An 18,503-nucleotide genomic window follows, 5' to 3' on the forward strand; every position below is an offset into this window, starting at 1 on the left:
TTGTGGAATTCAGGCACTTTGCGCTACGCGGAGTAGCGCGGACATCCTGAATTCCACATTCTGGCATGGAGCGGAGTTTGTTTGTGTGCGCAAATTTGGGTTTCCGCTCTTTCTCATGAGTGCTACGATACTCCTGGGCCACTAGCGAGAACGCACAAGTCTTTGCATTTGATCGCACTCTTTCTGGCAACAGGTGCAAGACTTTGCATTAACTTGCGCTGCTTTCAGCCGCAAAAGCAGCAAAGATAATCCTGCTCATTGGCAAGAATGCTCCTGGAGTAGGTTTTCTTCGTATACATCTAAATATAGATAAAATGTGGCTTTTGAGTGAATTTTTGTCTCCAAAGGATCCTTCAAGTTGTTTTTCAGATTGAGAAGCCTTTTTCTGTTTCAACAGGAAGGAAAAGCCCCAGAGACTCCAACTTCCTGTTCCTATCTAGCAGGCTCCTCGCAGTGCTTTGTACATCTCCTGGTCACTTTTCATTTGGATTTCAAGGTGGAATGGTCACTCTTTGTCCCTGGATCTACCTTTAGATTTCAGGTCTGTGTTTTTGTGAAATCACACAAGTAAGTTAAAAAAACTATTGAATAAGAGTGTTGTTTGTTTTCTTGGGCATGCACCAGTATTTCTTTGCATTTTAATTTGATTTTACAATTTTTATAGTGGTGGTTGGCTTGGAGTTTAAGAATGGGCATAGTTATTTATATTGCATCTCATTGATTTTTCATCTTTTTTGTAAAGGAAAATAGATGCACAGCCCAGTGCCTTTTCTACATGTCTGTAACATTTGTATTATTAGTTTACTTTGTAGCCTAGATATCCAAAATGCCATCTAGCCGGTGGACCCAGTACTAGTAGTCATCAGTGCATGAAATAAATGTTTCAGTGATATATGTTCTTAAACCTTCATTTAGGGCAGGAATGGCATTGGATTACATTAAAAATTTGGGGTATTTTTTGCATTTCATTTTATTTGCAAAAGTGTATATGTTGTGTTGTAATATTTAATGACATAGGTGGATGTATGTATTGTGAATTTTTTATAGCTAATATTCGTGTTTTGCATGGCTAAATTAATGTTAGTGTTTTCTTCAGTGTTACCACCATGTCTCCTTAATTCCAGTGTGTGTCTGAGTGTGTGTGTGTGCTTGTTATCGTCCACTATTTGTCTTTGTTCTCCATGCCATGTGGTCAGGGTCCATTTTGTGTAGTCTATGCCCATTGACTTGAATGTGTTCTGTGTTCCCCCTGCCTCCTTGTTCGCAGTTATTGTTTCACCATCAATCAATCAATCAGGGATTTGTAGAGTGCAGCTATTCACCCATGAGGGTCTCAAGGTGCTGGGGGAGGTAGTGGGGGTGTGATGAAGATCCGTTGAAGAGCCAGGTCTTGAGGTCCTTCCTGAACTGAGACAGAGTCGGAGATTGTCTGAGGTGTACGGGGAGGGTGTTCCAGGTCTTGGCGGCAATGTGGGAGAAGGATCTTCAGCCGGATGTGGTTTTCCAGATGCGGGGGACCTTGGCGCGGGCCTGGTCGGTGGAGCAGAATTGTCTTGTGGGAGTGTAGAAGGAGAGTCTGTGGTTGAGGTAGGCTGGTCCGGTGTCATGTAGGGCATTGTAGGCGTGGGTTAGGAGCTTGAAAGTGATTGGCTTGTCAATAGGAAGCCAGTGTAGGTCTCTGAGGAGGGCGGAGGTGTGGCTGTGTCGTGGGGCGTTCTTGAAGAGATGGGCAGAGGTGTTTTGGATGCTTTGTAGTCTTTTCCGGGTCTTGGCGGTGGTTCCGGCATAGAGAGCGTTGCCGTAGTCGAGGTAGCTGCTGACAAGGGCTTGGGTGACTGTCCTTCTGGCTTCGGTGTGAATCCAGGTGTAGATGTTTCAAAGCATGAGCAGGGTGTGGAAACAACCAGATGAGACCGCGCTCACCTGTCGGTCCATTGAGAGTAATGAGTCTAAGATGACACCTAGGTTGTGGGTGTGGTTGGTGGGGGTGAGGACGTTTCCAAGGGCAGAGGGCCACCAGGACTGATTCCAGGCAGAGGGTGTGGAGCCCAGGATGAGGACTTCTGTTTTGTCCGAGTTTATTTTGAGGCAACTATCTTTCATCCAGGTGGAGACTGCTTTCATTCCTTCGTGGAAATTGTTTTGGCAGTGGTCGGGTTGTTGGTGATGGAGACTATCAGTTGGGTGTCATCGACGTAGAAGACGATGTTGAGTGCGTGGTTTCTGACGATGGCAGCTAGTGGGGTCGCGTAGAGGTTGAAGAGGGTGGGACTCAGCGAGGATCTTTGGGGGATGCCGCAGCTGAACTTGGTGCCTTCTGAGAGAAAGGGGGGGAGTCAGACCCTCTGTGTTCTGCCAGTGAGGAACGAGGAGAGCCATTGCAGTGCTGAGTCTCATATGCTGGCGTCGTGGAGGCGGGTGCGTAATGCGTCGTGTGAGACTGTGTCGAACATGATGGAAAAGTCCAGGAGGATGAGGGCGACGTTCTCGCCTTGGTCAAGGAGGGTGTGGATGTTGTCTTTGGCGGTGAGGAGGGCGGTATTGCTGCTATGGTTGCTTCTGAATCCTGACTGAGAGGGGTCCAGGATGTTGTTGGTTTCCAGGAAGGCGGTGAGTTGTTTGTTAACTGCCTTCTCAATTACTTTGGCCGGAGAGGGGAGCAGGGAGATGGGCAGGTAGTTTTTGAGGTCTGTCGGGTCAGCAGTGGGTTTCTTCAGTAGATGTTTGATCGTGGTGTGTTTCTAACTCTCTGGGAAGGTGGCAGTCTCAAAGGAGCGGTTGATGGTATGCCGGAGTTTGGGTGTGATGATGTTGCTGGGTTTGTTGAAGATGTGGTGAGGACAGGGGTCGGTGGGAGCGCCTGAGTGGATGGTTGCCATGATGTCGTGGGTCTCTGTGTCGATGATGTTGTTCCAGCAGAGGAGGGTGGGGGAGTAGTTACACTTCGGTCGACGGGGTGGTGGTGAGAGCCTTGGGGGTGTCCTGGGTGGTGAAGCTGTCGTGAATTTCTGCTATCTTGCAATGGAAGTAGTTGGTGAGGTTTTTGCAGAGTTCTTGACGGGGGATGTCGTAGAGTTGGGGCTGGTGAACTCTTTGATGACTGCAAAAATGTGCTTGTTGTGGGCATTTTTATTGATGCGTTGTTGCAGGGTGAGTCTTTTGGTGGTCCTAATGAGCTGGTGGTGATGTTTGACGGCATTTTTGAAGGTTTCGTAATTTGCTGGGGTCTTGTTGGTGCGCCACTTCCTCTCTATTCATCTGCAGACCTGTTTTGATTTTTTGAGTGTAGGGGTGAACCAGTTTGCTTTCTTGGTTGTGCTTAGGGAGTGGGGTGTCTTGAGGGGGTTGAGGTTGTTGACGCAGTCGGTGATCTGTTCGTGGAGGTTGTGTGCGGCAGTGTTGGCGTTGTCGTCAGCTTGGGGGGTGTTGCGTTGAGGCTGGCGGTGAGCTGAGCTTCAGTGACCTTGTTCCAATTCCTGCGGGGAAGTTGGACAGTGTGGAGTCGACAAATGGGTTCGTTGAAGTTGAAATGAATCCAGTGGTGGTCGGTCCATTGGAGTTTGGAGGTGTGTCTGATGGAGACGTGGTTGCTGGTTGAGAAAATGGGGTCCGGAGTGTGACCGGCCGAGTGAGTGGGTGTGGTGACGAGTTGCTTGAGTCTGAGGCTGGCAAGGTTTTCAATCAGGGTGGTGGAGTTGTTGTTGTTTGGGTTTTCCAGGTGGAAGTTGAGGTCCCCCAGTAAGATGTAGTTTTTGTACGTGAGAGCATGGGTGGAGGCTAGGTCAGCGATGGTATCGCAGAAAGGGGGAGCGGGGCCCGGCAGCCTGTAGATGAGGGTGCCCTGCAGAGTGGTGTTAGGGTTGGTTCCAATCTGGAAGTGGAGGAGTTCTATGTTGGTGGCGGAGTCTTCGGTGCTGGTGGATAGGTGTAGGGACTCTTTGTGGACGATGGTGATGCCTCCCCCAAGGCAGTTTGTGCATCTCTGCGATGATCTTGTAGCCATCTGGCATGGTAATGGCGATGTCTGAAGCTGAGGAGGGGTCCAGTCATGTTTCTGTGAGGAAGGCAACATCCAAGGATGTGGTATTGATGAGGTTCCAGAGTTCGATGGCATGCCTGTGGATTGAGGGAGTGTTAATCAGGATACATCTGAGGCTGTGTTCCGCTTTGTGGGTCCTCGGGTGGGCTTGAGTGACGGAGGTTGGTGAATTTGCAGTGGCGACAGGTGAAGGGTCCCTTGATGTTGCTTGGAGATGCCTGCTTGCAGTTGCTGTCATGTCCTGGGTTGAGTGCAATGAGTGCTGCTGGTGTGTAGCGGTGGTGGGTGAGAGGTCCAGGGGTCCTGGGCCTGGTCACGATCGGGTCGCAGACAGGTGCAGACGGGCTTGCCTTAAGCGCACCTTCGACACGCAGAGGCCGCAATTAAGTAGGGAAGGGGGGAGGAGAGTACAGCTGGGAAGCGGAATCGGGAACAGCATGAAAAAGGGGGGAAGGGCTGCAGGGGCAGCAGCAGTGGTGAGAATGTGAAAGAGGAGGGAGCTGGGCCACAGGGGCAGCAGCGGTGGGGAGAATACGAGAGAGGAGAGAGAGAGAGAGAGAGAGAATGAAAGGAGTGAGGGAAAAAACAAGGAAAAGAGCACAGAAAGAGAAAAAGGCACAGAGCAGCACACTAAAGAAAAAAGGAAATGAGGCAGAGAAGGAGGAAAGCGCTGAAGCAGAAGGCGCCAAAAAACAGCACACAACAGCACCCAAAAAGAAAAGGAGGAGAAAAAAATAAAGAGGCAGCGGGCATTCCAGCAGAAGAGCAGAGCTTTCCCACCAGGCACCATGGATGAGGCGCAGGCAGAAGCCTGTGGATGGAGGAGGGCCTCGAACTTCTGACTGAGGTCGAGTCAGGAAGGGCTTCCACTTGCAGGTGGAGCTATGCTGAGGCAGAGTAGTTCACTGACCAGGTCACTGCTTGAGATGATGCATGCACTGGTTGATGTGCTGAAATGAGTCCTGGGGCATGTGGGGCTGCCAAGGGCCTCCCTGCTCATCCCTCCTCTTTCAGTTGACAGCCATTTTCCACATCCAGCCAGGGTTCCTTTGCCATAGGCTTGCATCTGTTCTTTCTTTGTTCCCCATGCCTCCTCATTGTTGTTGTTTGACCATGTGGCTGGCATCCATTTTGTGCATGCAGCCGGTGTTCCTTTGCCAAAGGCTTGCATGTGTTCTTTCTTTGGTTCCCATGCCTCCTTGTTCCTTCTTGTTGTTTTTGACCATGTGGCTGGCAGCCATTTTGTTCATCCTGCCAGTATCCTATTGTTATAGGCTTGCACAAATTCTTTATTTGTCATGCCTCCTTGCTTCTTGTTGTTGTTTGACCACGTGGCTGGCCATGGCAGACGGTGGCTATTTCAGGGTCCCTTTTTTGGTGCACTGCATCAACCTGGAGACAGCCGCCAACATACTGCCGCGATGGCGAATATCCATTCACCATATAATGACACACACACCAAGTTCCCACATACACAAATCCGCCAGCCCAAAGGTCAATATTAATCTGTTGGTACCAACAACCGTACAGTTTCGCCAAAAAAACAACGCCCAGTGCACCTTGACCCACGAATCACCATGGCAGACATTCAATAGCGGTAAACCATTGGCGGTACATAACGGTGCGCTCAGAACGGACACCCAAATACTAAACTGCACAACATTGGCCAATACTTAAAACACACACCTGACACTAATACACAAACCACACCCACCCACAGCACTATAAAACACACACCCACATTACCCACAACCCTTAACGAATACAAATTATTGCCACCAGACTGACACCAAGACCACTGCGACAAATAGACGCACATACCACATACACCCATACATCCCTCATGCACACCACTATGCACACTCAACCACAGTAACCAACACCCACACACTTACACACAGCACACAACACCCATGTCCCAACAAAGGCACCCCCGTTTCACTGATGAGGAATTGAGGGTCATGGTGGAGGAACTAGTCAGAGTAGACCCATAGCTGTTTAGCTGTTTGGAGCACAGGTACAACAAATATCCGTTGCCAGGAAGATGGAGCTATGGCGGAGAATCATGGACAGGGTGAATGCTATGGGACAGCATCCAAGAACAAGGAACGACATCAGGAAGAGGTGTAACGACCTACGGGGTAAGGTACGTTCCATTCCAGCAAGGCACCAGCTCGTCAAACAGAGGACTGGTGGTGGAACCCCACCTCCTCCCACCCAGCTTACAGCATGGGAGGAGCAAGTCTTGGCAATACTGCATCCTGATGGACTCACTAGAGTTGCCGGAGGACTGGACACTGGTGAGTCAACATTTACTACTTATCAACCCCAATCCCTGAATGCACCCTCACCCTCACTCCCATCATTCCACTCAATCCCACACACTGCACTTACACATATGACTACCCCTAATGCCCAGCCCTGCCTGCATGCAATACCAATGCACGGACAGCCCTCCCAGCCCTGAATGGACACCCATCACTAAAGCACGCACAGCATTGGGGAACTAACTATCCCACAATACATCAACATACACAAACCAACAGCAACAATAAATGGAAAGCTAAGGATGTACAATATGTCAAAGGCATGACGCATAATACATCACTTACATCCTCTCAGGTGCCCCAGCCAATGTCAGTGAAGAGGAGGTGCCATGACAAACCAGTCCTCCAACAGACGATGCCCCAGTGATGACAGTAACTCTAGACTTCAGGATCTGGATCAACAACCTGGCCCATCAGGGACCACTGGTCAGCTGATCACCCCAACCCACTCACAGTCCACCATAGAGCCTCCCCCATCAGTATCCAACACCACAGCACCCACCCAATGTCTCTACACCTCTGCCCTCAGGACACATCAATCAGCAGTGTGCCCACCTGTACAGGGACCCCAGTCGACACCTTACACCCAAGACAATCAGGGACCTGTGGTCAGTGGGCACACAGTTCAGTGGACAGAGGCGCAGAGGAACAGGGACACTGGGAAGACCGATGTGCGGTAATGGGAGGACAGGCCCAGGGAACCGACTCTCCAGGAGGCACTCACCAAGATCCTGGGTGCCTACCAATGATCCCAGGACACGATGGGCCAGATCCTTGACAACATGCAGGAGAACAAGCGGCTGCAGGAGGAATGCCATCAGGAGATCAGAGAGGAATTGCAGGCTCTCAACACCACCATGATCTCCAAAGCAGGGGTGCTGGCAGACATGGCCAACATCATGAGGGAATCAACAGCACACCAGCGGGCCCCTACCACTAGCCAGTCTATTGACCAGCATACCACTTCTGCTGCAGCTAGTGGGCAGGAGGCCCCACCACAGGACCCACAGGCGACCAGCACCCCTCCCCTGCTGAAGGTGAACCACCCCGTAAACGTTCCCTGCCACCCAGGCAGAAGCCAAAGACACTTGCCAACACCACCACCAGGAAATGAGACTCTCCTGATTGTCCCCCTTGTGTCCCACCCTGCCCACTTTAAACTACCTTTGTCCCCTTCCTATGGCCCCTTGGACACTGGACCTGTGCTGCAAACAGACTGGAACAATACCCTGGACTTTCCTCTACAATCACCCCATTGCATTGCACTTTACCCTCAATTTTATAGCACCACAATAAACACCCTTGAACACAACTTGACTGATAGTAATTTATGTGTTGAGAATGTATGTGCATTCAGAGGGACAGTCACATCTGGTGCAAATGATATAAACACTGTGATGTTAATTAATGACCTGTAACTGTCTGTAGTAATCACATCAGGACACTGTTGTCATATCACCAACATCTGTAAAATGACAAGCCATAGGTGACAGTAAGTTGAGAGGCCAAAGGTCCTTTTGATTCTTTCTCTGGTTCGTCCATGTGCCTCATTATAATGGTTCTCAGCCCCTGTCCTGGCATTCCTCACAGGTGTCAGGAGCCACAATAGGTTTGGGTAGCCAGAGTAACCTGCAAGTATTGAGTGACAAACATTAACCTAACACAATGCAATGGGGTAACAACTGAAATCATACACTGATGTACAGTGAGTACAGTGACCTATCAGCCACACCCTGTGCCTCTGCAGTTCGGCCTTCATATTTGGTATGCTGCTATTTTTCAAGACAAAGGCATCATGCACTGACCTAGGATACTTGGCAGTGACGTGGGAGATGAACTGGTCCGCCAGACACACCATTTGCACATTCATTGAGTGGATACTCTTCCGATTCCTGAACACCTGTTCATTCAGGCGGGGGGACATCACCCCAATAATATTGTGGAAAAGACCCATTGCATTGAATCCTACCTTCACAGTGGCCAAATCTTTCACCTGGAGGAAAACAATGTAGCTGCACATGTGTTTCACCATGACAAAACCTTTGCCACCACAATCGAGAACATGGGCTGTTACATTCTTGCTGCCAAGCCCACTGTCACTTGGAAAGAAATAGTTGCCAGGAAATGGAGCACTGATAGCACTTGCAAAAGAGAGGGGATCCCAGTGGGATAACGGATGGCTGATATCAGGTCAGGCTCCAATTGAGCACACAGCTCTGCGATTGTGGCCCTGTCCAGTCTATGGGTGAGTATAATGTGCCTGTCCTCCAGTGCAGCCAAGTCCACAAGGGGTCTGTACACAGAGGTTTGTCTCCTCCTCCTATTCATCCACAGCGGTAGGTATCTAAGGGACACAAGAATGAGTAGGCTGTCACAATTTGAACAATGGAACCACAACCTCAGTGTACATACGGCATCAATGTAATGGGACAGTGGAATGGCAATGTATGTACAATTTTAGGCAATGACGAAGTTATGGTTTACCTGATCGTTGTCCACCACCTTGAAATGGCGATCGCCTGTCCTGTATCTTAGGACAGGTGGAAGTGAGGTAACTCCGCCAACGTTGGGCGTCGTGGCGGAAGGCAGTCTTGCACCGCCGTGCAATTCCTCTTTGGCTAATATGTGGCTCTATGGAGTACGGTGGCCAATGGGGATCAGCGCCTGCAGTGACACTGTACACCGCCACGGACGTGACTGCCGTTCTCTATCTAAATCCTCACTTGTTTCCGGACTTTCCACAGGACAACACCTACACTGCATGTACTGCTGTGACCTGTGTCTGGAACCTACAATGGTCCGTTTGACAGGGGAAAGGGCCCTTGCCTTCACTTCGGAGGAGTTGGAGTGACTGGTGGATGGGGTCCCATTCCAGCATGGACTTCTGTATGGGCCTCCAGACCAACAGGTGAATACACCGTGGACACGATGCATGTAGGAAGGATGCATGGAGATGTGTGTGCAAGCATTGTGTCATCGGGGGTGAATGTCTGGTGGTAGTGTACATGTTGGGCGCTGGACGATGTGTGTGCCAAAGGTGATGGAAACGTGATTGGTGGGCCATATGTGTTACAGGCTTGATTGTATGTATAATGGTGTCCTCCTCTCTGCATTCCCTCTGCAGGTCAGAGCCCATCAAAAGAAGGGATTGTGGCATGCCATTGCCAAGGATGTGTGGACCCTGGGTGTCTACAGCAGGTGGAGCACCTACTGCAGGAAACAGTGGGAGGACCTGAGATGCTGGGCACGGAATACCGCACGGGCCCAGCTGTGTATGGCCTCCCAATGAGGAAGGGGTGACTGTCGGAACCTGCCCCCGATGGCCTGCATACTAGCGGGGGCCTACCCATAGCTGGATGGGCGCTTGAAGGCAAGCACAAGGGGGTGAGTACAGAGGACGTTACTACAATAAGTGGTAGGTGGCATGGGAATCCGGGTGGTGCTTTTGAGTTAGTGGGTGCCCATTAATGCCAGGCCAGACATTGCAGCGTGATCCAGCTCAAGGGTAATGGGTGTATGGCACATGGAGGTAACTTAGCTCGTTTGCATTCCAAGTCAGTCAGGGCTTTGTGGGTCCCAGGAGTGCATTATCATTGAATAAAAGACTGCTATTGCCAAGGCCAAATTCTAATGTGTTGTTACTTGCTACCAATGGAGGAGATAATATTTTGTTCAACCACATGCTTGGATTGGAATCGGTAACTGCTAACTATTGCACCAATGAATGATGATATATTGAGTGATTGTGGGTGATGATTGATGATGTATGTGATGGCTGACAATGAGGAAGGGAGTTCAATGAATTTGTGAGCTTGATTCTGAAGATTTACAATGTTTGAGGGCTAATGGGTGATAATTGTTTCCTGAAAGTGATTGGTCTTTCAAACTAAGTGAAATTTGCCTGCAACGTCCACTTTTGTTTTTCTGGTTCCTGAGACCAGACGAGTCACTTTAGTTACCAAACACAAATGTACACAAAATACTCCAGTTCTATTTCTCTATTTAGTTTTTTCAGCAGCAGTGCACTTGACTACACAAGTCTACCTCGTTTGATTTGGGACATAGTTCCTCAGAATCAGGAGGACGAGGATGGAAGTACTCAGGGCGGGACTAACTCAACAGCTAGAAAGTTATTGATTTCTAAGAGAAACCATGATGATGGTGAAGACTATGAGGCCAGCACTCACTCAGCTCTGTGGACTGGAGAGAAGCACGTTGTTGGGAAATGCTGCTGAGTGTGTGTTTGCTGCATTGGTGGCTCAAACATTAAACTCCTCTTATATTATTGTCTCTGCCTTTGAGTCTTCTTGGCATACTCCTGACTCTTCATGAAGCTTACCTTGCTTCCTTTTGTCCTTCTCCTTTATTATGTGTTACAGTTACTGTTTTGTTTCAAAACGCAGGCCTTCTCCTAGTTCGCTCTTGCATGAACGAAACTTGGTGAAAGCTTAACGCTCCAGCTTACCTAGTAGACAGATTCAGCCAGGCACCTATGAGTGATGGACATTCCAAGAAGAATGGAGATGCACAGTCTAATTTGGCAATACAGTGTAATTTTCCTTTTAACAATCATAACTTTAAGAACTTGGTGGGTTAACTTCAGTCCTCCATAATTTGTATTTTTCAAATCTAGAAGACATAACATTTAGAGATATACTATCTTGGGTCCCTCTGGGACAGAAGAAGGATGATTTGCAATACATTTAAGTGAACTGTGTCATACTTATGCCTTCAGCAACACAAAAGGAAGATGGACAGAGTGCTGAACAATGCAAACACTTACCCGCAGTCACAGATCTGGGTTTAATTAATCGTTCTTTTGCTCACCATGCCACCCCAGTTTGGACCCAGCCACATACAAATCAGTCTTGACCCTGTTCCTCATTGAATCAGTCCAGCCCAAACTGCCAAGCAAGATCCTCCCTGGATTTATCCATGGTAAAAATAATTGGATGTTCATATGTGAAGCATTCTGAACCTGGATTATCCAGAGAAAAATACATTTTAGCAATCATCGGGAAAGAGTGTTCATGAATTTGGAAATTACTACGTAGGGCATAAAGATTAGAGAAATAACTCACCCAGCTCTCAGGTTGAATGCAATTACTCGGGATGCTCTTGCCCCCTCTTTGTCTATTAGACAGCAACTTCCAAAAAGTCATGTTATCATTGGTTTTAATTGCATTCAGCAGATTATACCAAACTGAATCTTCCCAACTTTTCTTGGCTTGCATTATGGTCTTATTATAAATGTGTCCAGCTGATTGAATTGCCCACTGAGAAAGAGTCACAATATCTGTTTATAGTGCTAATTTTGCCTCTAAGCAGTCCTTATTGAACCACACATTGGTTTTAGAATTAAAATTTGGATATTTAATAGTAGAATTTTTATAAAAAAATGTCTGAAGTTTCTTCAATAAATCTCCATGAATACTAAGAATAGAGATATCGTTGATTTCATACTTCTCATATACTGCCGTAACATCAACAAACAGCTGATAAATCCCTTTTATCAAAGACGGATTGGGCAACACTTTCGGCCAACAGACCCGAAGAGAACTATTATTCAGCAGTGGTGTTGGAGCCACAGTACAGTGTTCATTCTGTGATCCCCTAAATATATCACTATACATAGTAAGAAGGAAGGGATTATGGTCACTCTCAAAACGTGGGTCCACCTTCAAATCTTTTACGAGAGGCCATAGCCTAACACCCACTAAGATATAATTGATTACACTGATGGACAAACCACGTTTAAAGGTCGGTGTAATCCCCAGATCTTTGTTACTGGGGGTGAATGTTTGCATCGTTCAGCATTCTGTCCATCATCTGTTCATTTTGCCTACCAATCCCATCATAATTTCTTTCCACAACAGATTGATGATGGTGTGCTGCTCAGCGCGATGCCCGATGAATACTGTCATGGTGTCTTTTGTGTAGTGTTTGTCTTTGACACACCAAATCTCCTTTCCTATCCATTCATCGAGCCCCCTAACACTCTTCCCCCATACTGTGAGATTTATTGAGGTGTGATTTAATTTTACACAATAAATGGAATACACACATTCTGGGGCAGATGTGGTGAAAGTGACACCAACTTACTGCATGACCTTCTATTACCTGAGCAATATTCCACACCAGCCCATCAACATCATCATTAGGGCCTGTTGTGTTGTGTGTTGCATAAACACTTAACCTTGTCCAACCACTTTTGACTCTGAGCCAACTTCTCCTGACTCCATGATTTCATTTCCCAAGTTTAGTTCTTAAATACTAGCTCTCCACCATTGCTCAGAAGAAGTTGATACTGATAATTTTTATTATCATGTAAGATCTTTTTTGTGGTGTGTCAAATACTGTTTTTGTGGTAGTCTGGTCTATGTCTTCTTAAAGTTATGATATAATATGACCCACTAACTCTGTTTTTTCAATTTAATTGACAGTGATGGATAACCCTTTAATTAATCCTCCATTTGGAGTTTGCCTAGGTGGGAGTCGCAACATTTTTCTTCCATGTTAGCATGCTAGCCTGTTACTACCACTACCTACCACCCTGTAAGATGCCACCTTGGGAAAAACCCTGCAGTAAGAAGACTCCCTTACTTCATCTATTAAGGTAAGAAAATAATTATGGTATGAAGTTACCTGTTTAGTTAGTAATTAACTCCTACTGAAGAAGATGTCTGTGTATATCTAGATATTTGTAGACAAAATAGGCAATGGCAATCATCCATTAGGGGTCAATATAGTTGCATAGGGCAGTAGTGCAAGGGTATAAGTAAATGACAGACACCTTTTGTAGCAGATTCAGAAAACAGGCTACACTAAAATACAGCAGTACACACTTAAACACCAAAATAAAAATTTGAGGCATAAATCAAATAAAATAAATCATCCCTTTTATTTAAAAAAAATACACAAAACCACACTTTCCACCTATAACAGGCCCACCCCTCTCCCCAAACAAACATACCCCTCCCTGACAAGTCCAATTAAAGTCCAAAGTGAAGCCGGGTCCTAACTCCCTTCCCACCCTCCCCACCTGCAGCAAGTCCCTCCTACCAAAGCAAAAAATGTAAAAAAGGGCTTAGAAGAGGGCATTGTCCACATAAGTCTGGAGCTGGTCCAGGCTCTGCTCTATGCTCCCTAGCCGTCTTTCAATATGGCTGAGCCACTGCAGGACATGAAGCTGGAATAGTCTGTCTGAGCGGGAGGGTGAGGTAGCAGTGGCATTCAGGGACCTGACAGCTAGCAGTAGCACTGGCAATGTAGTGGCTGGGAGGCTGGAGGCTGGTGCAGGCATGCTGCTGGGCTGATCCTGGGTCTAAGGCAGCTATTTCAGCCACTTCCTCCTCCCGGACCACCAGCCACTAGTATTCGGCCTGGAAATACTCCAGCCTTTGCGGCCACAGACGGGAAAGTATCTCGTGGCTGGCTGGTGGCCATCCAGCAGGAGTAGCTATATCAAGAAAAACAAACATTAAAAAAAACTAATTGTATACAGTCCTCTGAAAAAACACTTCTTCAAAAGTAGGTAGTGGGTGGCACAGTAGCACTACATTGCTGGTGTCTTAGGGACATTGGGATTTGATGTGAATGTGATTAGGTGACTCACAGGGCCAATTTTATTTGTTTACTCACACATGCCTCTCATCCAGTCTTTCACCAAAATTCACAGTCCATTATCCATCCTCTTAGAATCCACTATCCACCCTTTCTTTCAATCATCCTTTCACCCATCCATCCATTTGCCCAATACTCACCCATGTATCCTTTCACCCACACCTCCTTCCATTCACATTCACTCATTTCACCCATTCTTTCTTTTAACCTTCTGTTCTTTCCTGTTTCCATCAAGCCATCATTTTTAGCGTACATTATGTGTCACTTTTGCTGAGTTGCAGATTGAATAGGACATAGGAAACTCAACCACTACTGTAGCTGTAATGCTGAGGATCACGATCACAACGCCCTTCTAGCTAGTGAGTAATACTAATTTTCAATAAGAAAGCAATGTGACTTACCACCACCCCTCCCTGCTGCAGCTTCTCCCCCTGTTCCATCTGGTCCTGCAGCAGAACTTGAGCTGTCTCCACTGGTGGCCAGTGTGGCTAGAACAAAATTGTCAAAAATATAGTTTTTAGATGTGAGGTACACCTCCCCTTAATTTTTTTAATTAAAAAAGAATTGCAGTACCTTGTGTCAAAAATATAATTCTGAATATTTTGTTGGTTCACAATGTTAGAAAAGCCAGGTAGCCAAGACAACCAAAAACTTTGCGTAATGGAGAGGCTGAGCTATAGACTATGATGATGATGATGACATGGAATTTGTGGAGTGCAATGAAGGGGTGGATTAAAAATGTCAATGAAAGACAGAAAAAGAAGATAATGCAGGGATAACAGGAATGCACCAAAAATTGGATAAGGGCATTGGAAAAAAGGAGACATTATAAAAAAGGTAAACAAGACAAAATGAAAAGTAGTATGATAGTGGGTAGAGGTAAAAGTTAGGTAAATAATAATAATATTAAATAATAGGACTTACTGAGATCAGCAGAGTCTGCAGAATTGGCGCTGATGGTCTGCGACTCCCCAGCTCCTGCCGGGCACGCCTCTATGGTGCCCCTGTTCTTGACCTTAGTTGCTGAGGTAAGAAATAAAGAAGATAAAAAAATGTATTAGTGGTACAGTTAAACTCCACAAAATTATTATAACAGGCAAATGCAGTAGCATTGTACATCTCTAACTCAGATCGCCAATGGCACTATTATGATCAACTATCATTGATTTGGCTATATTTCTAAAATCCCTATTCCAAATTTCCTTAACAAAAACTACATTTGAAACTCATGCATTACAATGAATGATCTTTGATTCCATTCTCATTTCTCAAGCCCCTTAACGGACCAACTCAGTCTCCATTTTTTGCAATGCATAGATGCATACTAGTATATCACATCACTGTGAAATTTGCTTGGGACTGTACAAGCTAGATAGACAGAAAGTCACAGAGAACGCTAACTCACTGATTTCACAAATTCACTATGGTGACCGGAGGACAGAGTGTGCATTGCAAGGCTTCCTGAATAATCAGCCAAAGCGAGTGCCTACGAGTACAATTAGGTAGCGCCAAACACCTGCCTAGCTTAAACTGGATCACATAATGGTATTCTTAACGTAAACTAAATTTACCTCTGACCAGCATGCTATTCGAAGAAAAGGATAGCATTGTAGAATAGAACACAAACACAACAAATATTATAATTAATACTCACCAAGCCCTGGAATCTCAATGCCTAGCAGGTCAAGCAGGTCCTGCTCAAGGTCAATGATATCTGCCCAGTGGTGCATCTGCTTCTGCTTCGTGCACTGGACCTGGGTGTTCTATCAGACACACTGGTGCACCCTAGTCCAACTCCTCTAGGGGGTAACCGCTGCCAGGGGAGGTGGTGCTGCACATACAAAAAAACAGTGCTGCCACCTCCTCCTCAATAAAGATGGGCTGAGTCTGCACCACTTGTGTGGTGCCACCGCCCACAAGGTAGGTGGGTGCTGCTCTCTGTCTGGGGGGTCCTAGCGCTGCCACTCCCCTTTTTGCCAGCTCTGCCATGGTGGTGGGTAGTGGAGTGAAGAAGAAAAGGCACAAGGTGAGAAGGAAGGAAGCAAATAAATCACGGAAAAATAACCAAAAACACAGAGGGGGTCATTATGAACCCGGCGGATCAGCCTGCCATGCCGGCGGCGGGTGAATTCCCGCCCGCGGCATGGAGGGCTGAACTGCCATGTAATGGACACACTCCACCGCCAGGCTGCCTCCGACATGCAGCCTGACGGTGGAAGGAATCATTATCCGACAGGGCAGCGCTGCTGCCCTTAGGATAATGATCCCTACTGCCCCCAGCCTTTCCCTGGTGGGTTCCCCCACTAGGGAAAGACTGGCAGAAGGGGTGCTCCCAGGCCCCCCTGGGGGCCTCTGCACTGCCCATGCTCTTGGCATGGGCAGTGCAGGGGACCCTGTGCAGTGCCCCATCGCGCAGGTCACTGCCCGATTTATGGGCAGTGATCTGAGTGACAGGTGCATCTCACCCGCCGCACAGAGGCATTGACGGCGGCTCCATGTGGAGCCGCTGGCAATGTCCCGGCCAGGCATTCTGCTAGGCTGGCCGGCGGAAACAATGTTTCTGCCAGACAGCCCAGCAAAATGCCCAGTATGCGGCTGGTGGGATCCCAGGGGGGCTGGTGGTCACTGAAATGTCAGCCGGCCTGAACATGGCGGTTAACATTGCCGTGTTCCTATTGAGGGCCAGAGTCACAAAAGCGGTAAAAAAATAAAAAAAATATCAAACTAGTCGGCCACAAAAAGAAACAGTAATACAATACATAAAAATTTGTTTTAGATTAAGTAGAAGGGTGGAGGATTAAAAAGAATACTGAAGAATGAAAAAAACAAGCCCAGAACCATAAACATAGTGAAAAACAAGATAGCTGCATCCAAGCGAGCTGCCGTTCCTGTATGATTTTGAATGCGAGAATGCAATTCACCTTGCGTTTGATGTAAAACACAATGCAAACAGTGTGACGTGGAACTCTACCTGCCTGCGGAAGTCTGTGTAGCGTGGCCGAGTTTTTTTGCTACTTCAAGGAATTCTATGGAGTTCCACATGTCACGAATCCACCCAGGTCTAGTCAGCAACACCTGACCAGGCACTGCCAGTGTGCAGTGAAGGAAACAACAAGGTTGCTTCAGTGTATTCATCCACAATAGTGTAGCTAATGCCTCTCAGTGGCTATATTGTAGTACTGGAGAAAGACATGTGAAGCACTGCCGCCTAGTAGAGGTAGAATTTCAATGAGTGTTCTGAAGATCTCACTGCAGCGACATTGTAGGCAAGATAAAGACCTCTGAAATATTTCCTCTAATGGTAGAAAGATAACATTGCAGCAAGATGCCGAACAGGTTTCCTCAGCAGAAGCTAAGGGGGAGGTCTGTGAAGTGACTGTAAAGTAAGTCAAAATCTCCCTCCAGTAGCAGTAGGGTAAAGGGCACTAAACAGTGTCCACAATTTCTTTTTGCTTCAATTTATTTTTAATAACAGTGTTTAAAATTTTACATTTACAATCCAATACTAATTTAAATGCCATTGTACAGAACTGTTATGTAAATGTTATCTTCGACCAGTGAATAAATTATATTAGTACAAAAGCTTTGATTTTTTTGTTATCTACAAAGGCACCCTGATTCAGAAATTGGTATGAAACCTTTAAAATAATAATGCACCATATAAATACATTTAAGATAATGTGTTAGTAATACAAGGTACCAACAACTAAATACTTTTACAGACAAAATATCAGTACCATCATTCACTTGTTATTGAAAATGTCTGAAAAGAAAACATGCATAGTTGTCACACATTACATAGAATAGCAAACGGGGTTCTCTTTTTCAAGCTACCTACTGCATTAGCAATGTAATGATTTGAACTATTGGGTAATGATTTAAATCAATTTACACTTTTTATTTGATTAACCAACTTTCTCCAGAATAAAAGCCAGGAGATATATACTCAGCGGTAGCAAACATGGTTACATTTGTTGAACAATCTACAGGAGCTACAAAAACACATCTTTAATGAAAGCTTAATGTACACAATAGAATGAGTTTCATGCAGCCAAGTCCAAAAGCCTAAAAAAAGCTAAAAAGTACATTGTTTTGATATCATGAAACTATTTTTTCATGAAAAATAACAAGAGAATTTTAGTCAATGTAGTTGAGGAGCAGATGTAAGAAGATACCTGGTAATGTACAAATAGAGCTAACAGGATATGCGGTTGTGAAGGACTTGAAAACAAATATCAAAGTATCAGTCTGTGAGATTACTTATTTACATGAATAATTTCAAACGATGTGTGAGAAAGTCACCCTTTTAGCATGTTTATCCCAATGATTCTGACTGATACTGATGGTAACTGACCTGACTGTGCCCTGGGCTCTGCTTAACGGGCCCAGGGACAGTGCTCTGAATAAAAGGTATATGGTCAAATGGTAATGTTATAATTCCAACAGGCAAGTGACATTATAAAAGATCTTAAATATGCTCTGGTGAAGGAAAAACTGCACCTTTCATTTTAACT

This window comes from Pleurodeles waltl, chromosome 7, assembly GCF_031143425.1.
Source record: "Pleurodeles waltl isolate 20211129_DDA chromosome 7, aPleWal1.hap1.20221129, whole genome shotgun sequence".
NCBI lineage: Eukaryota > Metazoa > Chordata > Amphibia > Caudata > Salamandridae > Pleurodeles > Pleurodeles waltl.